This window comes from Panicum virgatum, chromosome 8N, assembly GCF_016808335.1.
Source record: "Panicum virgatum strain AP13 chromosome 8N, P.virgatum_v5, whole genome shotgun sequence".
Taxonomy (NCBI): domain Eukaryota; kingdom Viridiplantae; phylum Streptophyta; class Magnoliopsida; order Poales; family Poaceae; genus Panicum; species Panicum virgatum.
Window position 1 is genome coordinate 38,087,266 of NC_053152.1, and position 27,617 is coordinate 38,114,882.

The 27,617-nt window shown below is 48.1% G+C and overlaps 3 pseudogenes; 1 reads left to right on the forward strand and 2 right to left on the reverse strand.

Annotated features, from left to right (window-relative positions):
• The first annotated feature begins 828 nt into the window (after positions 1–828).
• On the forward strand, positions 829–1,961 carry LOC120684472 (annotated as a pseudogene).
• Positions 1,909–3,556, reverse strand: LOC120684471 (annotated as a pseudogene).
• Positions 3,557–6,799: 3,243 nt separating this feature from the next.
• On the reverse strand, positions 6,800–12,890 carry LOC120685020 (annotated as a pseudogene).
• Between the last annotated feature and the right edge of the window lie 14,727 nt (positions 12,891–27,617).

Consider the following 27,617-nt stretch of genomic DNA (forward strand, 5'->3'; position numbering starts at 1 on the left):
CCCTTCTTCCTCCCTCTCGCATGGCGGTGGCGCTTGCGACGTCCTGCGCGGGACCATGCCGGTGGCGGCCATGGTGCCGGCGGCCGGATCCGCCAAGCTCGACGGGCACGGGCGGCGGGCGAGCGGCCGCAACGTGGCAGCAGCAGCAGCACGCGCACGGCGGAGCGCTGCGTCGGCGGAGGCGGGCGCGGGAGCAACGGACGGAGGCGGGCCCCATGCATAGCGGACGGCCGCCAAACTCCATCCGCAACAATAGCGGACCGGGTAGTGAGCGCCGCTGCAGCAAAATAAACGCCATATGCGTACGCTATAGCTTTTACTGTTCCATTTACCGTCACCGGTGCAGACAACCTTACTGCGATTATCACCACACACCCCAAATGCAGCCCCCGTTCCACAAAATAAGGGTTTTTTTGGATTCAAGCCATTACAATTCTGCAAATTTGGAAAAATGCCATTACAATTCAGGTATTAGGAGAGATGCCATTACAATTTTTAGTCTCCTTGATCTATGCCATTTTCTACGTATGGAAGGAGCTCAGGCCCACTGACAGTCCCGTATACGAGTAGAGCAGCCCATGGCGTTAACTCTCCGTGCTGCCAGTTTGCTTTCGTCATCCCCGATCACCGCGTTGCCGGCAGAGACGGACGCCTGGGCGGCGGCGGCAGCGGCCTCCGTCGAGTCCCGGGAGGACTTGCTGAAAATCCAGAGCTTGGCGCTGGTCGGCGGGGGCAGCGGTTGCTGGTCCTCCCGCTGGCGCCTCTGGTCTTTGGCCTGCTCCTTCTTGCCTGCCCAGGAAGCTGCGGAGGCAGCGGTTGTTGGTCCTCCCGCTGGCGCCTCTGGTCTTTGGCCTGCTCCTTCTTGCCTGCCCAGGAAGCTACGGAACCACCGCGTCGCCTTGCCCATCGCCGGACTTGTGGGCGGGCGGTCGCTGGTGTAGTGAGAGGAAGTGTGCGAGTACCACATCTTCTTCCCCACAGCTCTCCCCAAGCTTGCTCATCTGCTGGCCTCCTCCCGTCCCTTTCCAGTTTCCACCGATCGAGCTTCTTCTAGCTACCTGGTGCATATATGGGTTGGCTTGCGTGGACAGGCGGCGAGTGAGCCATGGAGATGGCCGGCATGGCGGCCGCGGTGGACAGCCTGGGCGCGGCGGCGGCGCGGCCGAGCCGGTATGAGTCACAGAAGCGGCGGGATTGGCAGACGTTCGGGCAGTACCTACGCAACCACCGCCCGCGCTGGAGCTGGCCCAATGCAGCGGCGCGCACATGCTCGAGTTCCTCCGCTACCTGGACCAGATAGGTAAGACCAAGGTGCACGCGCCGAGGTGCCCCTTCTTCAGCCACCCGTCCCCGCCGGCGACGTGCCCGTGCCCGCTCAAGCAGGCTTGGGGCAGCCTGGATGCGCTCCCCGGCCGCCTCCACGCCGCCTTCGAGGAGCACGGCTGCCACCCCGAGGTCTGCGACAGCCAGGCCAAGACGCGCGGCATCGCCTGCGAGAAGAAGCGCCGCAAGCGCCACCTGCCGTCGCACAGGCAGGCCAAGCGACAGCAAGACATCGGCCAGCACCACCACCACCAAAGGTTCCTGCATCTCCTCCGGTTCGAAGCGGCCACCGCAAATCCGCAGCTTGCCATCGCGGCTGCGGGACCTCCTGCGGGGGCGGGCGCGGGGCTCCTGCTGTGGTCAGGCCTCCGGCGATGGCTGCGGCGGCGCTGGGGTTGGCGCCAGTGGGAACAGAGAGGGAGATGTGAGCACCGGGTAAGGAGCCGTCGGCCGTCCGGGCAGACAGTTAACGCCGTGTCTTGGTCTGCCGTATACGGGCCTGTCAGTGGGCCCGAGCTCCTTCCATGCGTAGAAAATGGCATAGATTAAGGAGACCAAAAATTGTAATGGCATCTCTCCTAATACTTGAATTGTAATGGTGTTTCTCCAAACTTGCAGAATTGTAATGGCTTGGATCCCAAAAAAAACCCAAAAAAATGTACAGCACACGCTGGCACACTTCCGCCGCCGCCGTCGCCGTCACTGCGCGGCGGGGTAGTCGAAGGGCAGCGGCACGACGCTGTCGCTGAGCGGCGCGGCGCGGCGGAACCCGTAGGCGCGGAGCACCTGGTCGTCGGCGAACGCCAGCGCGCGGCGCATCCCCTCAGCGCACCGCCTCCGCGTGTACATCCGGTTGGGCTTGCCGCCGCAGGGCTGCACCCCGTGAAGTGCGCCACGAACGGCCGCCGCCACCCCTTCTGCCCGCCGCCCGCGGGGCCCGGCACGCCCGCCTCCCGCAGCGCCGCGCCCCGCGCCGCCGCGTACCGCGGGTGCTCCCGCTCCGCGCGCCGCCGCCGGAGCCCCGCCGCCGCCGCCGCCGCGGCGCCCCTCTCGGCGGCCGCGTACCACGCCGCGACGCCGTCTAGCCGCCCCACGATCTCCGCCCAGTACCCCTGGAAGTAGTACCCCGTCTCGAGGCGCGTCCGGTTGGCCCACCGCGCCACGCCGGGGCCCCTCGCCAGCAGATACACGAGCGCCGACTGGTCGTCGGCCTCGGCGTCGGGCTTCCCCGCCAGCTCCGCCCGCAGCGTCCGCCCCCACGCGGCATGCTCCGGGAACGCCGGCCCCATCCGCGCCCACGCATCCAGGAGGTCCAGCGCCCACTGGCAGTTCCGGATGAGGAACACGCCGGCGTTGAGCCCCACCCACGACCGCTCCTCGTACACCTCCGCCTCCCACCCGTACACCACCAGGTCCCTCCCGGCGTAGCGCTCAAGCGGGAGGGCGAAGTCCATGTCGGTGAAGACGGTGTCGGCGTCGACCCACCAGACCCACTCGGCCTCCGGGTGCGCCAGCATCGTGGCGCGCACGGCAGGGATCTTGGCCCAGTACGCCACCATGGACGGCTCCAACAGCGCGGTGTTGTAGAGGAGCTCGACCCCGTGGAGGCGGCAGTAGTCGAGTTTGTTCTTGAGGAAGCGGAGGAGGAGGTGGTCGCCGCCGGGCCCCGCGCAGGGCTCCGGCTGCGACCCGGACACCATGACCACGCGCCGGGCCACGGCGGCCGAGCCCGGGTCGAGGCCGCGGGTGCGCAGCCACGCCGCGCGCTTCGCGTCCCAGCCCGTGACGCGGCGGCCGCGCACGGAGTAGGACAGCGACGGGTCGTCGTAGAACGTGCGCGGGTCCTCCCCAACCGCCGCGGCGGCGGCTGGGGATGTGGAGGACGAGGACGAGGACGAGGAGGCAGAGGCTGGTAAGGGGATGGATACGACGTTGGGAGCGGGCGTGGGGGCGAGGACGGAGGCGGAGCAGAGGAGCGCGAGCGCGGCGGCCACGGCGCCCGCCGCGAACGCGACCGCCTCGCGGGCGCGCCCCGCCGGGAGCACGAGGCGGGCGGGCGGCGGGCGAGCGCCCTTGGCCGCCGATACGCCGCCGAAGGCCTCCGACGCCATGGAGGGGTGCGAGAAGAGAAGCCCAGGCAGGGAGCGGAGGCGCCTGCGCCGCTGGGGCTCGTGTTTCTAGGCGTGGAAAAGGGGGGCCAAAAGCCCAAGGACTGGGGCTGCAAGGGGGTGGGGGTGGGGTGGGCGCGGGTGGCGAGGCCTCGTGGCGGCGGCCTGGCGAGGCTTTTTTGACGGGGAGAGGAGCGAGGAAGGGGGGCGTGTGAGCGTGACGCCGAGTGAAACAGTGGCCGGGTCGCGGCATCCGCGGCCGGGAAAGCGGAGGCGGCCTCTTTTTTTTAGGCATCTCCAACGCGAGTAATTACGTTTACTTACCGATGTGGTTTAGCCGAGCGAGCCGTTTTGCCGTCGCCTCCCACGACGGCAAAAGCGCGTGCTCCGAGATCGAGTAGACACCCCCGCTCGCGTTGGGGAACCAAATCGCCGGCGGGATGGATCGGCTACGGCAGCAGCGATTTTGGCGCGCATCGCAGCAAAATCCCCCTCCTTGCGTGCGCTCTCCCCAAATCTGTGCCTGCATCGGCCCTCATATTTCAATCCCTGCTGCCCATTCGTCCACACTCGATCAGAAAGGTCGATTGGGCTGCCATGCCGCGGAAGGAGGAAACTGCTGCATGGGAGAGGAAGAGCAAGGCGCTGGAGCGGCACTGCGGCAGGCAGCAACGGATGGCCGGAAAGTTGTCCCGGCGGCGCTGGGCCGCAGCGGCGCCTCACCGGCGATTTGTGTATCTAAATCTAATCATGCGCTTGCATTCTTATGGATGCATGTGTACCGTGTCATTCGTATGTATGTAAGTGTAGTATATGCTCCATTGAAATAGTTTATTTTTCAAAGTGGTTAAATACCAAGAGTTCAAATGCTTTCTTATTCATATGGTACATAGCCATACAATGGTCTACACAACAATATTTATGGTTGATCATGGGCCGCATTCCAAACATTAAACAATCAAATAAACAGTAGTTGTCTGTGGGTTGGAGAAGCTGCCTGCTAAGTTATCTGTCTTACTAATTCCTAAAACTTGCAGACGGCAGCCGTCTATGGGTTGGAGATGTCCTTAGTGCCTCTCATCTTGGTACAGCTATAGTATCTGCTCATACACACACCCATTACACACACGCACACCACACACACCACCCGTGTACAAATAAATCTACAACTACACACAGATCTAAATCACGTCTTTTTTGAGATCACCGGAATCCACCGACTCCGTAGTCGACGGGCGCGTCGTAGTCTCTTTATGGTTCCACGCGTGAGAGGCACGGGCTTATAAAACATTCAAACGAAGACTGTGCAAAAAAATCGAGTAACTGTTTAAATAAACAGTACCCTCGGTGAGACACCCAAGTCCGATCCCACGGATCGAACTCGGGCGGGTAGCGCTCCCACCTGAGCGAGGTACCAACCGGGCAAGCGCCCGTTCTCCCCGGAGGCGGCCTCCTGCGCACGGGGGACCACTCGCCGCCGGCTGCGGGATGGCCGGATGCAAGGATGGATCCGGATGCCTGAACATCCGAATTATCCGTATTCGTATCCGCTTAAAATGTAAATATGGATATCCGTATCCGTATTCGAATTTATTATGAATGTCATATGGATGCATCCAAATTCGATTTTAAGAACTTTTCTCTATCCGATTCCATATTCGTATTCGAAGAATATCCGATCACATCCGTATCCATCCGTATCCGCAAAAAGAAAGTGACTAGTGAGACAATCTTAAACTTATCTTTATACCTATTATTTAATGATGTACACTATTTAAATTATTTAAAAAACTAGATAACTAATAATATATTTATTAAAATTAATAATGATATAAAAATTAACTTTAACTATTTAATATATTTATTTCATGATTAAAATTATTTAATACGAGTAAAATTAATTATTTATTTAATAATAAAATCTTTTTTTATATATCTTAATTATTAAGTATTTAAATATTTATTTATTTTATATTTATAATTAGTATTATATATTTAATATAAAAGCTATGCATAGATAATTATATTCTTTTTTATTAGCTATCTCCTAATTTGTTTTCTCCATACTTGTATAATGATTTTGATATACTATAAAATTATTGACAAAATAAATTGATACTCATGAGAGCTCTATGTTTCAAATCGAGAAGGTATCCGGATTTGTATCCGGATTCAAACTATCCGTTTTGTATTCGTATCCGATGAGATCCGCATTCGTATTCGTATCCGGATTAAAATGTGGTAAAAAGTGACATCCGAATCCGATTTCATCCGTATCCGATCCGAATCCATCCTTAGCCGGATGGGGTACCTGGAGCGGCCGAGCTGGTGGGGTCCACGGGGATGGGCACTGTGTCAGCCCAGTGTCGGCCGCGGCCGGGAGCACGTGACATGCGCGTGGCGCCGCGGGGTGAGTGAGGAGCCGAGCGGGGCGGGGACGCCGTGCAGTGACGGCTGGGGTTTTTGGGTAGGGTTTCGGTATAGGCTGTGTTCACTTCCTTTCTATTCTTCCAAACTTTCCATCACATCAAAATCACATCGAAACATTAAATATAGCAAATGACCCATGCATTAAATACTAAATATAGGTAAATAAAAAAACTAATTGCATAGTTTTGATATACGTTGCGAGACGAATCTTTTGAGCCTAGTTAGCCTATAATAGGACAATATTTACCACAAACAAACGAAAAGTGCTACAGTATACTACAGTGTTTGATGTGACTTTTCGTACCAATTTTTCAAGGATCTAAACACAGTCATAGAGCATAACAGTACGGTATTGGCTGCCTGGGTTACACGACCGAGCCGCCGAGCACAGGTCGGGGGCAGTTGGTAGTTGCAGGGTAGCAGGTGGTCGTTACACGATAGCCATGGTGAGTATAATTCTAGTTTTTTTTTTCCAGTAAAAAAACTCTTATACGTTGTTGCTCCATCAATTGGAGGGTGTTTGGTTGGTGAAAAAATTAGGATTTTGGTATTGTAACACTTTCGTTGTTATTTATCAATTAATGTCTAATCATGAACTAATTAGACTTAGAAGATTCGTCTCGTATGAATCAGTTAAACTATATAATTAGTTATTTTTTAACTGCATTTAATATTTCATGCATGTGTCCAGAATTTGATGGGACGAATACTAAAGAACTTTTTTGGAAACTAAACACCCCCTTGGTGGATGCTTGTAGTAATATACATTGTTAATGAAAAAGACACTGATGAATACAAATGTGACTGATAGGAGAGGTGTGGACTTGACATAAATTTTACAAGCTATGATAAAAAGAGATTAGTTCTTCCTACAAAGATAAATTAGTCCTAGCTCCTTGCCTCAAGACTACTTCCTTCGCTGGACCTGTCATCATCGGTCACATCACTAGAAACTCCTTTGCCGCTTGAATGCTCTCTAGTGTCATCTCAACTTGCCGCATTGTTGGCCGATCCTCACTGCTAAACTTTAACACACATCTGTGCCAACAGAGCGATATCGACAACTTCTCCATCAACCCTCCCTCGCGACTTGCCGGTCCAATATTTCATCTAGGTTGCCTTGTGAGAGGAGGGTAACAAAGTGGTTAACAAGATTGAAACCTTGACAGGATCTGTAGGAGACGGGCTGCTTCCTAGTAAGCAACTCTATGAGAAGTACACCAAAACTATAGACATCGCTCTTCTCAGTGAGGTGTCCGGTGATAAGGTAAGTAGGGTCCAAATATCCTAATGTCCCTTGCACATCTGTATGTACCACTTCTTCATCGATAGGAATATACATTGAAGCTCCAAAGTCAGATAACTTCACAGTTAACATGTCATCGAGGAGTATATTAGGAGACCTGATATCCCTATGGATTATTGGTGTTGATACAAGCGAGTGAAAATATGTGAGAGCTCTAGCAGTTTCAATTGCAACTCTTAGCCTATCCTTCCAAGATAATGATATTGAGTGTTCAACATGAAGATGATTGTGAAGGGTTCCATTGGAGATGAACTCATAGACAAGTAACGGAACTTCTGTCTCAAGGCAACATCCAATCAATTTTACAATGTTTCGGTGGTTTACCTGAGAAAGAATAGCAACCTCATTGATAAACTCAGTAATTTCTTTTTGTATCACAATATTTGACTTCTTAATTGCCACAACGTGTTGGCTTGATAAAATTCCCTTATAAACTGTGCCATGGCCTCCACCACCAAGCTTACGAGCTTTGTCAAAGTTGTTGGTAGCTGTTTCTAGCTCTTCTTCAGTAACTATCATTCTTTCTGCTATATCTGCTCTTTGGCATACCAATTGTTGTAGCAACTGCCCATGGTTTTGCTTGAAGAATCTTTGTCTCTGCTTCATTATCCTTCTTTTCTTAAGTTTTTGAAGTATAATCATGGTGCTCAAGGCTAGAATAAGAACCATTGCACCACTTCCAACCCCTAGGGCAATGCTTAGGCCTGAAAGTACATATATATGAGTTCTCCAAAATATATTTAAGGATAATATGAAACATAATTTTCTTCTATATCCACTTTGAGTTTCGATGCACTACAAAGAAACTTTATGAAATTGGTTGCAAATGATGTAACAAATACAAACACATTATTTTGTGGAAGTGATCATCTTATGAGTCACAATGTCAAATATGATAATCATACGCGCATACAGTATTATGAGAACAAGTGATCATTTACATACACTTCTTATTCATTTTTTAGTGGAAGTGATCATCTTATTTGTTTTTATTAAAACACTATTTTCTCTTGTATCTCTTTAGTTGGAACTTCTTTTGACTTACACACCGGTCCAGGTGATATACGGAAATGCTGGTTTGCTGGTTATTTCAATTGGACCTAGAATTCAAAATGTCAACATTTTTCTTTTTGGTATTATATTGAAACGGTAGAGTAATTATCTAGTTACTGATGCATTCTGGAAACAAGTAAGATCTTAATATATTAATAAACACTACTGCAATATTCTTTTTAGATGCGGTCGAAAAACATTTCCAGAGGTGGTCAAAGGCAATCGCCTCTGTTTGGAACAGAAAAATAAAAAAAGGAAAGGCTTGCCGAGCCCATCATGGGCCCACCGAACCCATCCTACCACGCCGCTCGGGGCCGCCGCCCCGACCGCCGCCGGTAGTCGCGCCGGGGCCGCCGCCCGCCGCGCCACTTGGGGCCGCCCTGAGCGTGCGGGCTCACCCAAGGCCACTGTGTCTGAGACGAGGCCGAGGCTGCCGCGCCGCCGCCGAGGCCACTACTCACCGGGGCCACCGGCGCTCGCCACCGTGAGCCTGCTGTGCCACTCGCCAGGCCGCTGCGCCAAGACCGTCGTTCGCCGCCCTGAGCGTGCGGGCTCACCTGAGGCCGCCACGCCGCTCGCCCATCGCGCCGCCGCCGAGGCCGCCTGAGCCGAGGCCAGCTGCCGCGGCCGCCTGAGAGGAGCGGAAGGAGGGCGTGGATCTGAGCATAGGAAGGGAGCGAGAGATTGGAGGGAGAGAGAGATTGGAGTTAGGGTTTGGCTCGGGTATATGAGCTTTATTGGGCTCGGCCTATTAACTGAGCAGTTTTCTATAACGTGTCCGCCTCTGAAATAGGGGTATTAACAGAGGCGGTCACGTTAAAGATGTCCGTCTGTATTAATCGATTTTGCAAGGCGGTTTCTGTAACCGCCTAAGTTAATAGGGAATGACCGCCTTTGTTAATGCTGGGCATTAACAGAGGCGGTTATTTTTTGTGCCCATCTGAGAGCTCCAAAAAAATATCACTGTTAATTTATTTTTCTAGTAGTGAAAAAGAATCTCCTTTTAGAGCCTCCATGTTCATCCTTATTAGAGAACATACGGAGAGAAATCCATAAAAAAATCCAACAAAATATGTGTACATGGAGGCCCCCGTCCGAACCACCACCGAGCCACCCCACATCCCTTATCTTATGAGAGAGGATCCGCCAGGGAACCACCCCGACAACAAGACAGGTGGAGAAATGCTAGATCCGGGTGCGGCGACGCCAGATTTAGGTTCCATCTGCCCAAGGCTGAGCGCCGCCAGCACCTAGGTTGTTAGTGACCAAGAGAGGGGGGGCACATAGAGGAGATGATCGCGCCTAGCTGCTGCACTCTAGTTGCAGCCGAACAGACTTCCACAGTGAGCTCCCGCAGCTGCGAGCTGGTGGGGCGGAATGGGTGGGGCGCAGCCCTGCCGTCCGAGTCGCCCGGCCCCGGTCCCTAGGGATGATGAGTCTACAGATGGGAGTTTCATTTAGGGATGAAAGCGGGCATGGAAAAATCCCGTAATGACGACACCGTATACCGATCGTATTCCGTTTTTGTAGGAAAAACAGGAACATGAAACAGGAAGAAACAACAGGAACATGAACGAAATCAGGAAGAGGGTATTCCCGACCGTATTCGCGGATCCCGTATATACACACAAAAATCCCTGCGGTATTTCCCGAATTTGTACAGACCAAACTTAGTATTCAGCCCACAACTCTTTACTCACTCCACCACCCTCCCACCCTGCACGTCCAGCGGCCCACGGCCCAAGGCATGCAGCGTGCAGCTGCCTGTGGGCCTGTGCGCCTGTGCGCTGTGTGCGCGCCGAGCGCCGGCTGTGCGCTTGTGCGCTGTGATGTGGCTCTGTGCTGGCTGTGCCTCTATGCGCCTGTGCCTTGTGTGAGGATGGGAAACGGATACCGAATATCCCAATTATCCGATATCTGTATCAATTTAAACATCAATATGGATATTCGTATTCGAATTAAATATGGTAGTAAAGTGGATACATCCGAATTCGATTTTCATTGATTTTCTCTATCCGATTCCACATCCGTATTCGACAATATCCGACACTATTCGTATCCGTTTCATTAAAAAACTATTTAAAAATTATATTTATTTCTCATCACCCACATTATTAATTTTATATTAAATTTACTTTTATGTATTCTTATTTTATCTTCAAATTACCTCTATATTTTTTATTTATATATAATAAAAATTATTTATATGTTTATTGCAATATACTTTTTTTCTAATTTTATTTATGTGTATTTATTTATTAACATATTTATTGATAAATAAATTATTTTTAACTAGCTATATTTATTATAATATTATTATACTTTAGTTTGTACTATAATGATTTTATAATCTAAAACTATTAATAAAGAAAATAGCTAAACATTAGCTCATATATCAAGCCAATATCCGAATTCGAATCCGAATCCGAATCCGAGGCATTCGTTTTGTATTCGTATCCGATAATATCCAAATTCGTATTCGTATTCGATTTAAAATGTGATAAAAAGTGCTATCCGAATCCGATTCCATGCGAATCCGATCTGCTTCCATTCTTACTGGTTGTTCCTGTGCCCATTCCCAAGGCGTGCTGTGTGCTGTGCCTATGCGCCTATGCGCTGCAGCAGGCCTGCAGTGCTGTGTGTTATGCTTGTGCGCCTACATTTGCTGCTATACTGATAGAGTATGTATGGTGAGTCTTTGACTGAACAGCCAACTGTAGGTTGCCAAGTGCTAACTATATTATCTCATTATACATCTCTTGTTTGTGTATAATATATACTTAGTTGTAGCTATTTTGTTGAGCTTAATGTATGAAGTGGTTATGATGGTGTTCCCGTTATAAATTACCGATTTCCGATCGTAATCAACATATTCCCGATCGAAATATTCTGTTCTCGGTATCCCGTAGTACCAATTTCGTTTTCCTCACTACTAAAAAACAAGCCTTAGGTCCACCCCAAAAGTACCGCATAGGTACCGGTTCATCTCCGTACCGGTACTTTTGGGGTGGATGAAATTTATGAATGAGCCTTAGGTACCGGTTGGTGTTACCAACCGGTACCTTAGGCTCATCCATTGGTTACTTTAAAAGGAAAATATCTCCTACTCGATCAGAACAACTGTGTAGCTGAGATGGTAAAGCAGCAACGTGCGAGGCTAGAGGTCGCGAGTCCCAACCAAAGAGAATATTTTGCGTGAATTTTGAAGGCTTAGGCACCGGTTGTTTTACCCGGTACCAAAGGCTGAGCCTTTGGTACCACTTTGGGGGTACCGGTTCAAAAAACCGGTACCAAAGGCATTCTCCAACCGGTGCCAAATGCAGTTTTTATGGTAGTGCCCATCCGACTTTCCCGTTCATGATCCCGTTCCCGGCCAAAAAATATAGGAAATGAAATGGTTAAGAAGTTTTCCCGATAGTTCCCGACCGTTTTCATCCCTAGTTTTGTTAATTACCTTGAGAAGATTTTACACAACCGTGTACCATGGAAGCGTTGCCTTGAAATCCTCGGCGGCATCGGCACTCAAACGTCCCAAGCATGTTGTTACATTCGCCGTAGCAACCATAGTGTTTTGGATCAGCGCACTCGTCGATGTCTAAGCCGCCGCCAGACGCAAAGTAAACCACAAGGAACGCAGATGAGAACAGGAGAAAGGTTGTCACAAATCGTTAGTACACACTACACATGATACCAACCTTGACATCCGTCGGCGAGGTAAGGGTTGCCATGGTAGCCCGGTAAGCACCGGCACTTGTAACCACGGTGGAAGGGCTTGTCCACTTCGTTGCAAGAGCTATGCTTGCTCTTGCATGCGCTGCTGGCACCGTCCTTGGGGCATCTGGAAGTGGCGGCGCTATCCGAAGACGATGGCCCCAGCGTCGAGTCCATCGCCCATTCCAGCAGCACCGGAACCATGGATAGATCCGGCGGCGGGGCTTCGTGAAGCTGCTTTCCTCCGCCGATCATCATCCGGCACCAGGCTTGTTGCATCCAGCTCTTCTCAGCAATGGTCACGAAGCTCTGGATCCCCGGGTCGACGTCACCGATCAAGGCCACCCAACCGTAATGGACGATGTAGGTGCTGTACAACGAGGGGATGGCCGCCTTGCAGCAGCCGGTGCCGTGGCACTCGTGGCAGCCGCCGCCGCCGTCGAGTGATCCCCACCCGCGGCGCTGGCTGTTCAGCGAGCAGAATGAGGAGCACCCCGTGATGAGCGGCGCGTCGCGTCGCGGCTGAGCTCGTGCAGCGTGGCCTGCACGTTGCAGCCGGTGACGAAGAAATCGTTGCGTCCGAACGCCAGGACGAGAGGCCCACGGCCGCCGCTGAGGAATCCCATCCCGAAGGAACTCAGGTCGAGGGTCGAATTGAAGCCACCGGTTACGATGACCTCATTGAGGACGCGCACGGTGGCCTCGTCGAGAGATACGTCGGTGACCTGGACCCCCTGGACGAACAGCCTCGGCGGGCTGTACGTGTGGTCGCAGGTGAGGTTGAAGCCAGTTGAGAGGGAGCAGTTGGCGCCGATGCCGAACGGGTACGGCACGGTCACGTTGGCGCAGCTGGTCGGGCATCCTGGCAGCCCCAACGGAGCCGCCGATCCCGCCGCCGCCGTGGCCAGGACAGCCGCGACGACACTGATCAGCAGCGCCGGCGGCGATGTCCACTCCATGGATTGCCTCAACTCAATTTTGGTAATGCGTGGTGGCCACCCTTTTTCTCGCCCGATATAGTCACATAATATATATAGGGGCGTTTGCAGACAGCAGGCCGTATTCTGATCCTAACGAGGAAACCAATGCGTGCGGGCATGGATGTACAGGGGCGTAGACGAGGGGGGGGGGAGCCAGGGGCCAAGCCACATGGCTCCCAAATTTACATTGAATCCGCCCCTGTTGATGTGCCCGGTCTTTAAGCCGGGCCGTCGCTAGTGTCTGTTCCGGCGCGTATGTAGTACTCCCTCCGTCCAAAAAAATAAGTCATTTTAGAAATTTTAGGACAGATTATCAAGAAGGTAAAATAACTATGTTTGCCCCTATTTATTACCCTTATTTGGCACTAATTGATTCTTGCATACACATGCACTTTCCAAATAGGGTAGGATGACATATTTTTTGGGACAAATTTTGAATTCTAGAATGACTTATTTTTTGGGACGGAAGGAGTATAGGAGATGACGGACTGCATGATGACATGTTCAGTTTTTTAGGGGTTGACGAAGTGTTCCGAGCATTTTCAGCAAAGCTTCTATTATGTGTTTAGTTGGTGAAAAAAATTGGATTTCGTTGTTAGTTGACAAATAATGTCCAATTATGGACTAATTAGGCTTAAAGAATTCGAGCCGTGCTAATCAGTTAGATTGTGTAATTAGTTATTTTTTCAACTGCATTTAATACTCCATATATGTATCTGAAGATTCGATGTAACGAGTAATGTGCAAAAATTTTTGGGATGTAAATAGGACAGGTGCAAACCAACCTCTTCGTGTAACCATGCAAACTTCTAATCTGAATCATATGACCAACATCAAAGGGGCATGGGTGGATTGGGTAATTTTACACTTAACCGCCTGCCTCTAATAACACTTTAGCAAATCTCTCCTCCCACTCCCCCTGCGCATGCCCCTTAAATGTTGATTATATGGCCTAAGTTTGCATGGTTTCACGAAGAGGTTGGTTTGCACATGATACATTGTCCTACTGGCCTGTTTGGCAGGGCTCCGGCTCCTCCAAAAATGGCTCCAGCTCCGGCTCCTCTGGCGGAGCAGCTTCTGTGAAGGAGTGGGGCCGTTTTCGAAAACTTTTGGCAAAACGGCTCCTCCGGGTTGTATAAAATATATAGAAAGATAAAATATCCATAATACCCTTCCTTTTCTATTTTCTTTTTTCATTTTACCATTTATTTTTTATTTTTATTTCCCTCTTTCTCTTTCCTCCTTACCCTATCTCCCTCCCGTCGCCTCTTCCTCCTTCCAGCGCCATCGGCCACCTCGCCCTATCCTCCCCGTGGCCCGCAAAGGGCCGCAACCGCCAGCTAGCCACCTCCTCCCTGCGGCCCCTCCTCGCAGCCCTTGCCTGCGGCCTCCGGCCAGCAATCTACTCCCTCCGGCGCCTCCCATGGCCTTTGCCCGCGGCCGCCGGCCCAGCCACCTCCCTGCTACCCCTCCCTGCTGCCCCTGCCGTGGCCGCTGCCGGCCAACTTCTCCCTGACCCTACAGGCCGCGCCCTGCGGCCACCACCTCCCCATGGCCGCCGCCGGCCACCATCTCCCCATGGACGCCGCCTCCAAGCTCTCGGTCGCCGACACCACCTCTTTCTCCTCCGTTGCCGCCGCTCGGTCTCCCGCCCGGAGCCCGCCGTCATAGCCGGCCGCCTCAACCTCCTCCCTGCGGCTGCCCGCGGCCGCTGCCGGCCATCTCCTCCCTAGCGCCACCGTCTGTCTCAACGGCCCCACTCAAAGGCAAGGCGGGGAAAGGGTGAGGAGCACCCGCGCGGAGCCGGGCGGATCCACCATTTTCTGGCTCCGCCTTGCTCAATCCGCTCCAGTGAGCGTGATTTTAGGGGCTCCAAGGAGCTCCAAGCTTGGAGTTGTTGCCAAAATTACCATTTGGGAGGGCTCCAGCAGAAGCTGGTTTTGGAGCCGGAGCTAAAGCCCTCCCAAATAGGGCCTTAAATCCCCACTCAAAAAGTAGGCACGCAGATGAAAAAACATGTTCCGATCCATCAGAGACCTTACTCCGGTCCCTACTATAGGGAGGCTTCTACTTTCCTCCCCTGAGCCCCTAGGCTTCTACTTTTCTCCCCTGAGCCCCTTCTCCCACGAGCCTCTAGGGATGCCCCTACTCTCGTGCCACTCCTCTCTCCTCCGTGTAGTTCCTTCGAGACGCAGCACTGACTGCCGTTGGGCCTCTACTCCTTCACGCCGCCGCAGTGGCCCAAGAGGCGGCAGGCGAGCTGGAGGAGCCCGCGCAGCGGCGACGAAGGGAGCACGCGCGGCGAGCGAGCTGAAGGAGCGCGCATGATGGTGAGCCCGGGAGCACGGCGGCAGGCAAGCTCGAGGAGAGCGGCGGCGGGCAAGCCAGAGGAGCGCGCGTGGTGGGCTAGCTGGAAGAGTGCGTGTGGCGGCGAGCCAGGGAGCGCGGCGGCTAGCGTGCATGAGGAGCGCACGCGGCGGCGAGCAGGGTAGACTGAAGAGAGAGCAGTGTGGGAGAAAGAAGAGAGAAAAGGAAAAGGATAAGATAATTAAACATAGTTGCTATATATCATTGAGAAGTAGAGGCCGAAAAGTAGAAGCTACTGTTGGAGTCAAGTGTAAAAAATTGAAGGCCCCTAAGAGTAGGAGTCTCTACTTGACAAATAGAGGCTAATGCTGGAGTTGCTATAGCTAGCAGGTTCTATCTATATGTATGTATAGGAGTTGACATGTTCTGTTAGCATATGTAGTCCTCCTACCAAAGAGTCTGTTGCTGCTGAATCCATTCAGAGTAGTAGTGAAGGGAAGGCTTTAGCAGAGCCAAGACGTGAAAGTCGCGAGCGTAGGCCCAACACCAGAGTGGCAAGGCTCACAATGGGTTTATGGCATGTTTGAATGTTATGGTTTTATTAGAAAACTTTAGTAGAGCGTGAAATTGCAGTTAATTTAATAAGCCGAAGACATGCAAAATCATGGTTTGGAGAAAAGAGGTCTCGAGAGTTTTTGAACTCCAAAATGGCTATGACTTAGACAATACCACGGTATTAACAATCGGAAGGTTTGGTTGCATACAAACACTCATGAGGTTTCCAAAACCAAACTATTTTGCAAAGCAAAAAAATTCCAAAACCAAACTATTTTGCAAAGCAAAAAAGTTCAGTTTACCCCAACTAAAGTCTGAATAATTTCCTAAACTATAATTTGGATCAATTTACCCTCAAACTATGCTATTTAGTTTATTTTGCCCCATAATATAATTAATATTTTTTTCTACATACACAAGTTGATTTTGAGTTTCAAATTTTGCAGGGTAGTAGTGGACATTACAATGAATATTAAAAAGTTATTAGACTCCAATAATTAATTTATTACTAAATATCCTAACCTATCAAATAATAATAAAAATTTATGATGTAGTTTTTCTAACATGTGTTATGATATGTACTATGATCTTCTAAAATTTTAACTTAAAACTTCACCTATGCATGGATAAATGAAAAAGACAAATTGTATTAGAGGGTAATTTGAACCAAAGGTCAAAGTTTAGGGGTAAAATCAACTAAGATGATAGTTTAGGGATTATCCAGACTTTGGCTATAGTTTTGGGGAGAATTCTTTTTATTTACCCTATCTTGAGTTAAATGGTGCCCATACAAGAGCACTTAATATCATTTTTTAGAGGATCGGAGATAGGGATTTTATATCTTTAATGTAAAATATTTACATCAATGAATACAGGAGGGAAGCCAAGCCACACATGTCGACCTGCTCCAAATTGACATTCAAGCTTAGCAGGACAGGAGCCTCTCTATTAAAATCCCTAACTTCATGTGTGAATAGCACACAATCAAAAGTCATTGATCTCCAATGAATATCCTGAAGGATCATCAAGGCATCTCCTTAAAGCTGGGTATCCCCACGCCATCCCGCTTGCATTTTGACCGGTGACGGAAAATAACTCTTATACTCTTAATTACTTGTTGCCTATATGTACGTGGATGGATACAGGCGCCTCCGCTACTACTTATGTGGTGGTCCATTAATTGGTGGATGCATGTAGCAATATATTGTTAATAAAAAAAGACATTGATGAAGATAAATGTTACTGATATCAATGTTATCCTAAACACTAAACGGTAAACAGTCGGTCACCCTTTGTTTAGCGTTCAAGCCGTTTAAACGGTGTTTGAACAGAATTAAACGGCCCAAACCCTTTGTCATTGTAACACTAAAATATACATATTGATGTACATAGATGTCAAATATACTAGAAAGTCTACATATTTGCACAGGTAAAATGTAAGTATTGTACCAAATAATCTTTTTGGAAGAAATCTAAAACCCACAACACTTCATGTACTTATGATGCTAATTGGTTTGATATTGATTGTGGTAGTTGTAATCCTCCTTTTGACTAAATTATAAATTAAATAGTCATTTAGATCATCTAATCACGTTTAACTCAACTCTATTTAGACAGCTTAGACGGGTTTAAACGGTCCAACTGTTTAATTTACCGCTTAGGGCATAAACGACACGGGTGGCCTCTATTTACCGTTTAAATGTTGTTTAAACGGAATAAACGGTCGTTTAGGCGAACAGAACTGATATGAGAAGTGTGAACTTGATATATTTTACAAGCTGTATCTTAAAAAGAGGTTAGTTCTTTCTCCAAACATAAATTAGCCTGAACTCCTTGCCCCAAGGTTACTTCCTTTGCTAGACCTGTCGTCATCGGTCACATCAGTAGGAAATTCCATTGTTACTTCCTTCGCTAGACCTGCCGTCGTCATCTATAACGAGACAGCACTGGCTCTGATACCACTATAGGAATATGGGGTAGCAAAAACAAAAATTTTCTACCGCATAAACTAGGATTACTGCAGTTATAGATCACGAGATTACCACTAGACGTAAGGTTGCGAAACTTCTGTAGCGCGTCGGTGTAGTGTAGATGGAAGCTGGCAGTGCAGTTGCGTGAACCTCCTCACGAACGGCTCGTCCTTATGTAGCAAGCGCAGCACCTCCACGAAGTCCACACGTACGGGAAGAAGCATCGCTCTCCAGATTGCTAGATCCGCGAGAACAAACTAGGACTTGATGCGCGGGAGGAGGAGCAACAGAAAGAGGGAGGAGGGCGCCAACTGAGGGGCGGCTAGGGCTGCTACAGATGGGGCGCCCCCCTCCTCCCCTCCTTTTATAGCCTTGGTGGGCGCCCCTAGATGGGCCCTAGTGGGCCCCACCATGGGCGCCAACTTCAGGTGGGCTGCTCTAAGCCCCCACCAAAGGTCCAACTCTATGGGTCTCTCTAGGCTCATTAGTGCATCAAAGCCCAGTCTAATTTGAATCTCATCCTCATTAGGCTTCTGGCCCTTAAGTGTGTGACCCTATGGGCTCATGCGTGAGTAGACATGGCTTAGTACTCCTACTGGCCAATAGTTGATAGCGGTCTCTAGCAAGATGTGTCAACTCCTAAGCACGCGTGATTCATATCTGTCGAGCCGTCACAATCTTATACATGTTGTTCCCTTTGCCTCATGATATTTGGTCTAGCTTGAAGCCGATCACTCTTTCTCGATCCTGTGATTCGGAATCCTTGGTTAACTCTGAACCCTAGCATGGCCATGCATTTTCTGATCCAAATCACTCGAGGGGCCCAGAGATATCTCTCTCTTGTAGAGAGGGGCAAATCTCGTCTTGACCGACCATGTCTCACAGCATACTTCTTGACAGACCCGAAAGCCACCTTTATAACTACCCAGTTACGGTGCAGTGTTTGTCGGCTCACATCTTGAGTACATACGATGATATCAGGTCTTAGGACACAACGTACATATTGTGTAATGAGAAGTCATCATCTCGTGTTGGGTCAATTCAATCTCATGTCTCACATGAGCCCACATTATTAGTTTGACATCCATATGTCTATGACTTGTGAAATGTAGTCAATCAACTAATACATGTGCTAGTCTAATATTCATGTGTGTCCTCACATGAACTCCGACTAGGAACACTTTAGAATATTCATACAAATAAAGAGTTTTACAAATACTTCACATAAGCATTAATCAATACAAGTTGTCATCCATGAATATTCAAGGAACACTTTATTAATCATGAATATAAGGAAATATGATTGCCTCTAGGGCATATTTCCAACACCAATCACTAGATCTCGCGTGCGACAATTGAATTTAGAGATGAGCTCGTTCCTAAGCACTTCTTTATATGAGTTTGAGAATAGATTGCTACCTAATCATTATATTATTAATAGGAGCCTTGTAGAGGGCTAGGAGATATGTGGAGAAGGGCTTGGAGGTGATGACGACCAGCAAGGGGCGTGCAAGTCCAGTTGGAAGCCCAAATCAAGTTGACTTAGAGTTTGTCTCAGAGTCCAGAGCAGTCTGCGCTAAAACGGACGCCCAAATCGTCTACGGGCTTAGTTTTGTACATTCTACATATGCACAGAAAGCTAAGAAGATAAACATTCCAATTGAATCAGTCTCATGCCCAAATTCGTCCGGAATCATCAATAATCATCAAAGCAATTTGACATCCAGAATCTGTCTCGGTGCTACAACTCCATCTTTTGGGCCGTTGGGCCGTGTATTGTTTTGGGTCCATTAGGGACGTGACCAGACGGTTGAGGTCATCCCTAACTCTTTATATTCAGTAGCTGTCACCCTAGTTAGGATATGGAGGTTTTGCTTAGATTAATCTATCAAGAACAATGCCGTCATCGGTTTGTGAAACCCCACATTCAAGTGCTTAATTCAAGGATATTTCTACAGTTGAGTGTGTTCTTCCTTGTTCTTGCTTGTGTTCTTCGATTTGCATGTAAGGATTACCCTTCGTGGCGAGGTCAATTGGCTGTGCACGGTTGATAACCAAGAGACGACATGGTGCTTCGATTGCGGGCTCTGGACTTATTGATCGAAAGTTGGATGCTGTGTTGTCAACCAATCAATAGTTATGCTCCTGACTAAAGATAGGGCACCCTCACATTCCCATCAAGTGGTAATCAGAGACTTAGATATACCGTCAGGTTTGCACTTCCACCATACTTGTTTTTGCCTTCATCCCACAATCCACCATTAGCCCTAGTTTCGCCTTTGACTTTGCCACTGTTTTTTTTCATCCTAGAACCTCACTCTTAGCCTTTGCACAATTTAGTTTCGGAGTTTGTTGTATTGAGTTTGTGTCCTAAGTTGAGTTTGGCTGCTGGCTTAGCTTGTTTCATCCACCAGGTCGTCGATACATCCATCCGCTGCCTTTCCATTGTGCAAATCCTAGCTGCAACCCTCTCCAAAACCATAATTCGGAGGTCTCACTTCAAATGGACATAGCTTTTTCATACGAACTTGAAATAGGGTGAACTTTTTTCCTAAAATTAGGCAGAATTAAATTTTTCACAACTGTGATAAAGGCGAAACCAGTTAGGCCAAAATTAGAATCCTAAAATTCCCTTTGGAAGATAGAGATCTCAAATCCGAAGTTGAATTTTTCTTTTTCAATGTATCTTCCAGATTTTCTGTAGACCAAAGCTTATTAATGATTTAAGTGAAATCTTGTGAGCCTCCATTTTTTGTGCTCTTGGACACATTGAAAAAATACAAAAAGAAAAAAGTGTGAAGAAATGAGCAAAAAAAAAAAGAATAAAACAGCAGTGGGAGCACATAGAAGAGGAACCACTTGTGAGCTAGCCTTTGCTTCATTTTGTGCTGAGTTACTTTGTTGCAACGATCTGGTTTCATTCTAAGAACATGTTTAGGCCAGCAACTAGGCTAGTGCTTTGGATACTTATTCATCATTACTATCTTCTTCTAAATTGTGTTCCAGATATACTAATATTGTTGCCTTCCCAAGCTCCACATACCTTTCTGGTTTCTGCAAGAATGTGAGCTTTGCAATCGTTGTGCTACTCTCTCAAGATAAGAACTAGCCACCGGTTGGCCATCCTGTGCTTTGTGGCGGTAAAAGCCTAGTAAGAGCTTGGTAATAAGACGCTTCCTTTTGCTGATTTGAGAGGCACCACCACACCTGAGTAGTAGTTGATAGGGATAACCTTCAATGTTTGTTTCAGTTCTCTTTTTATCTACAATGGTAGGTGATATTGGAGATGGCGATGGTAACCCCAAGGATTTCAATGAATGTGTCAGCCAAGAGCAATTGCAAGCTGTTGTCGAGAGAGCACAAGAATGAGGTAATCACAAAGGCAGTCACTAATGCGCTCAGTGGACTCAACATTGGCGCCAACATGGAGAGGCCAGATAGACGAATATCCACGCTAGCAGATAAGGTTACCTAGTTGGAAAACCGCATGGCAACCAATGATGATGTGCCAGAAGACGCTGTGTATGATGCCAATGGTAACATAGATCAAACATCTACATGTCAAGCACGACTACACCAATGTCTTCACAATAACACTCAAGGTTGGGTTGGCCATCAACAATATAATAATCATATGCATGATGATCCTTATGCTAAGATTAAGTTTTCAATACCATCTTTTTTGGGTCATTATGATGCTGAGGGATACCTTGATTGGGAGATGACAGTAGAACAAAAGTTTAGTTCCCACCTTCTTCCTGAGCAACATAGAGTTCGACAAGCTACGAGTTTAAGGACTTTGCTATTATCTGGTGGAATGGGCTAGCTTCACAAGATGCTTTACCTGGTACATGGGAACAACTTAAGGTAGCTATGCGTGATCGTTTTGATCCTCCCTCATATCATAGAGATTTATGTAAGAAACTGCAATGCTTAGAACAAGGAGAAAGATCTGTGTAGGATTACTATGGTGAACTTCAAAAGGTTTTGATGTGCAAGAGGCTAAGGATTCCATTTGTCACTTTTACTTGGGATTAAATCATGAAATTCAGGACATTGTTGATTATAAAGAATTTCACACTGTCAACCAGTTGTTCTAGTTTGCTATGCTTGTAGAAAAAGAATTGCAGGACACGTGCTTCGGAAGAATAGGAGCAATTTGAGCAGCTTCTTCGTGCCACGATCGACGACAACAACAGGGTCGATCAAGACATCGTTGAGCATAACTACATCACCAATAGCAAGCACTCGTTCTCCACCATCCACTGCTGCACAGACTATACCAGTGATGCCTTCACCATCAATAGTAGAGAAAGGTAAAAAAGTGGTGCAGGCACCTTCCAAGAGTTCATCTTCAGGAACTTCCATGGGTTGCGGTGCACTTCATTGTCACAAGTGCCAAGTGTGGGGACATGTGCAACGCAATTGTCCCAACCAATAGGCATACATAGCGACGACGGATGGAGGCTACGTGAGCACTTCTAATGTAGAAGATGATGCCGACACCGATGACAACGACAATGATGACCACGGCGAGGTGTTTGGTTCGGCGGAGACAGCCACCTACAGGAGCATTATTGTTAAGCGAGTTCTTAGCACACAAGTGGAGAAGCCGGACAAGTAGCAACGCCACAACTTGTTTCACACCTTCTTCATCATCAACAACTGGCATGCACGTGTCATCACCGACAGCGGGAGTTCCAACAACTTGGTGAAATCTGATTTGGTCAAAAAGCTTGGCTTGATCACACGCAAGCATCCACAGCCATACCATGTTGAGTGGCTGATTCGGGTAAAGTGAAGGTAACACAAACAGTAAGGAACCACTTTTCCATTGGTTCATATTCTGATTCTGCTGATTGTGATGTTGTACTTATCCAAACATGCTTTCTTTTATTGGGTTGTCTATGGGAATATGATACTGATGCACTTCATCATGGTAGAAGTAATAAGTACACTCTTATGCATAAAGGAAAGAAAATTACTTTACTACCAATGACCCCTGCTGAAATTTTGCATGATGATATAGAACAAGCTAAACTTGATAAGGAAGAACTTAATATTAAATCTGAAAATCAACAAGGCATTATATTGAAGGGTTCTGTTTTACTTGCAACAAAATCTGACCTTGCTGAAATTGATAACGTTGTGTGCTATGCTTTGATTTGCAGGAATGCTTTATTTTCCATTGATGATATAGCTACCACTTTGCTTCATGCTGTCACCAAACTTTTGCAGGAGTATAGCGACGTTTTCCCCAAAGAGATACCCCCGAGGCTGCCACCATTGAGGGGGATTGAGCATCAAATTGATTTGCTTCCAGGAGCAAGTTTACCAAACTACACTGCATATAGGACAAACCCGGAAGAGACTAAGGAGATTCAGTGACAGGTCCAAGATCTTTTGGACCGCGGGTATGTACGAGAAAGCCTTAGTCCTTGCGCTATTCTTGTTCTTTTGGCTCCTAAGAAAGATGTTACATGGCGTATGTGTTTTGATTGTCATGCTATTAATAACATAACCATACACTATCATCACCCTATTCTAAGATTAGATGACATGCTTGATGAATTGAGTGGAGCTATTATTTCTACAAAGATTGATTTGCGTAGTGACTACCACCAAATAAGAATGAAGTTGGGTGATGAATGGAAAACTGCTTTTAAGACTAAGTTTGCCTTGTATGAGTGGTGAGTAATGCCTTTTGGTTTGATCAATACGGTCACTACTTCTTTAGGCAATATATTGCATACCACAATGGTAAAAGTTTTTGTAATATTACATGGCAGTTATGACTTTTTAGTCCATTAACTTTGCAAGCATTGACATCAACACATTTCCTGATATTTGAGGCATAACCAGCGGACATCTTAACACCTTCTAAAAATTTGCAAAGAATTAATTATCAGAATCACCTAATATGTACAACACTGGTGGCAAATTGTATTTACCTTTCTCGAACATGCCTTCTCACCGTCCGTAGTTTTACCTACTAAACCAAGTAAAGTCCCTAGCAAGCTCTCACATATATTCTCTCAATATGCAGCACATCTAGATTATGGCGCATAAACAATAAATCCTAGTAAGGAAGATAAAAAAAACTCTTCCACCTCCAGTTGTGCCATCTAGTGTCCTCATCATGCTTCTTCCTCTTCCTGGATGTTGTGTTTCCAAATGTGACTTGCTCAAAACTCGGGTACTGCTCTAGTACTTGTTCACCACTGAGCAGCACTGGAGCTTCCCTCGTTTCAGCCTTGTTATTGATGCCGGCCTTGTTCCTTCATCACTTGTGGTCTATAGGCAAAAAAAGGCGATGCCCCATGTAGCAATGCTTTGAACTGTATTTTAACCACAAGTAATCAGTATCCTTGTTACAATAAGGACAAACAAACCTGCCTTCTATGATCCAACCAGATAACATCGCATATGCAGGAAACTTATTTTTTGTCCAAAGTAGTATTGCACATAGAGTGAAATTCTTCTTCACCTTCACATCCCAAGTATCAACTCCATTAACCAAGAGCTCTCATCAACCAGAGACTGCAAATATACATCGATGTTAATTCCTAGAGATTTAGGCCTAGGAATTAGCATCGACATCATCCAATAAAACTGTTTGAAGCACAACCAAGGAGGAAGGTTATAAAGAATTAGGATCGGTAGGTTGGGGAGGTCGAAGACATGACCATAAGAACCAGAACCAGAGCAGCTGCCAAGTGAATAATCCTCGCGCTGTTCATCTTCACGGGTGCCATGAGGAAGGGAGCATTTCTTCTGTGACGAGGAGGTAAGGATACTTACTTGTGCTGTATTGCAAATCAATATTCAGTGTATATCTCTCATTATTTATATCCTCTGCTATATATATATTGGAGTGCTTTGATATCGCATTATACTATAGTTTCATATCTTCTGATACTCTAATAAATGATGGGAATCCAAAAAAAAACTCCAGGTTTAAATGTATAGTTTAAATGTCCTATCTGCGCCGATGTTTCGATATCTCAATGGAGTATATACTAGGATATGATATATCAATTCCTGCACTTAAGTAAATGTATCATATCTGATATATCAATTCCTGCCACACTTGAATAAACAAACATTTAATCAATTTTGGTATATTCGCCGTGAAAAAATTCTTTTTGGTGACTTCACTGATATTATAGATAACACTTTTTTTTTGTCAATTCTGTTAAAATTCGAGCAGTTTGATCTAGAACAAAACTAAAATGATATATTTTAGAACAGAGCTAGTAGGACAGTAGACAGCCCACCCAACTCCAGCTTGAACAAAGATGTTCTTTTTTTTTGCGAGGATTGAACAAAGATGTTCAACTTGTTGGACTTGCGATTTCCATCTTTCAAGAAAAAAGGTTTCCGAAATCAAGCAACCGACATAGAGGTAGTTGGCGCAAAAAAGAAGTCACTCAAGATTACATTCACCTCCATGCTTTTGTTAATTTCAGTTTCTCCTTATTTTACACATTGATATCGCAAAAAATGCATAAATCCAAAATGCGAGAGGAGTGAATTGTCTCTCAAAGTAGGAATAGAAGAAAAAACAGCTAGGTATTAGCTTACATGACGCACGGAAGACGTGACAGGGGCTCCTATATATCTTCTGGAAGATGCATGGTTAAGCGGCGAATGTTGGGGAGAGAGGAAGTGGAGGAAGGAAGCTAGGGTTTGAGGTAGATCCAAGGGCTTGTATTGTTTGCACAAATCTCAAAGGCGAAACAGCCATTGTCGTCCCTAAACTATTGGCCAAGGCTCAGTTTGGTCCCCCCCCCCCAACTTTTAAATCGTCCACTTTAGTCCTCAAACTTTCTATTTCAATCTCAATCTCATCCATCCTCCTTGATTAGCCACCACGTGGACACAGGCTACTGCGTATTTCCATTCGCGCCCCTCGCTCCCCCGTTAAACTGGCCGTGGACTCACGACGTCATTTTCTTCGGTTTCTGCTCATTTGCATCTGTGAAGGCATCTACTGCTGGAGGTAGTGCTTATGTTGTCATTGAAACCAATGCTGAGCCATGCATCAAGTATCAAGTATTCAGGACTCAGGAGTGAGCCGCGAGCCCCTGAGCTTGATATCCTTTTGTATTTGATCCCTGTATGCAAATAAAATGATTTGATCTTTGTTTTTTTTGTTTGCTCATTGGATTTTCGAGTTACTTGGACAAAGGCCCTGTTTGGATCCATGGGTTAGAGTTAGATTTGGCTTTTTGGGGGCCATCTAACCCTAAGGTATCCAAACAAGAGGGTTAGAATGGGGTTATATGCATCTAACCCACCCCAAAAAACTATCCCCACTAAGGAGTGCTTATTTAGGTTAGATTAGGTGCGCCCCACCTTTTTCCCCCTCTCTCTTCCCTCCTCGGATCCTTCTGCGCCCGATTCACCGCCTCCACCCCGATCCCCTTCTCGATCCAGCGTTGCAGCTCCTCTCCCGTGCCCTCCTATCATCGCTAGTCGCCGCCCCGTGTCCGCAGCCGGCCACCGTTCCCCGAGTCCGCCGGCGGCCCTCGAGTCTGCCACCGGCTGCCACTGCCCCCCCCCCCCCCCCGAGTCTGCCGTTGGCCACCTTGACCCCCCCTTCGCCGCCCCTCCGCTCGCCTAGCGGCGCACGTGGAGAGAGGAGCCAGTCGGAGGCGGTGGTGCAGGCGGAGCTGCTGCGTCTCCCCGCGCGCCTGCTCAAGTCGGACAGGTGACCGGTTGGTCGTGCAGAGGTCAAGGAGGCCGTGCGGGCGGTGGGGGACTGGCGCCCAGCGACGACCAAGGAGGGCGCGTGCCGCGTCCCCGCAGCGGAGCTAGAGGCTCGTCCTACCCAAGCACGGCAGCGGTAACCGTATACTCGTGCCGGCCTCGGACCTGGGGAGACACCTTGGTTGCTTGCTGGGCTGTGCTAACGGCGGCTCCGACTTCTCCTTCTCCGTCGGCGGAGAGGCGACCAAGCTGCTCCAGCATCTGTTCACGGCGGCGGACATGTACGCCATGGATAGGAAGAGGCCGGCAGCGGCGATGAGGTGGAAGGGGGGGGGCCCTGCAAGCGACCAATGGGTCCCTGCTAGTAGATGCAAGGCAGCGAGAGTGGGAGAGCAGAGGAAGATGATTTGTTTGTGTCATTTGGCTGCGGGAGAAGGTCACACAAGAGCTAGCCACACCAGATCCAGCTGGAAAGAGGCTTTAAAGTGCCAAATGATTGGAAAAGTGTATTTATTGTCCATCTAACCCTTGCATCCAAACACCTCTTTGGCTAGAGTTAGTCCAGAGTTAGTCATGAGCTAGAAACTAACTCTAACCTCTAACTGAGTTAGAGTATCCAAACAGGGCCAAACTAGGAACCCAAATCCGAATTATCATTCTTTTTGTTGTTGTTTTCTAAAGAATGACGGCTGCTAGTTTCAATGACCCAGTCCCAACATTAATTTCAGTGACAACAGAAGCACTACCTCTAGTAGATGCCTTTGCAGATGCAAAATGAGTAGAAACGGAAGAAAACGACACCATGAGTCCGCGGCCAGTTTAACGAGGGAGCGAGGGGCACGAATGGAAAATACGTAGCAACCTGTGTTCACGTGGTGGCTAATCAAGGGGGATGGATGAGATTGGGACTGAAATCAAAAGTTTGAGGGCTAAATGGACAATTTAGAAGTTGAGGGACCAAATTGAGACTTGGCCAATAATTTAGGGACAACAATGGCTATTTCACCAATCTCAAACAGTAAAAGATGTACAGGATTGGTGGAGGTGACATGCTCCTAAATGGGCCCAGTAACCTAAGCCTAATGAGCCCAGCCCAGCCCACCTCACAGGCCTCACCACGCACGCTCCTCCCCTTTTTTTCCCGTGCCCCCGCTCCTCCACG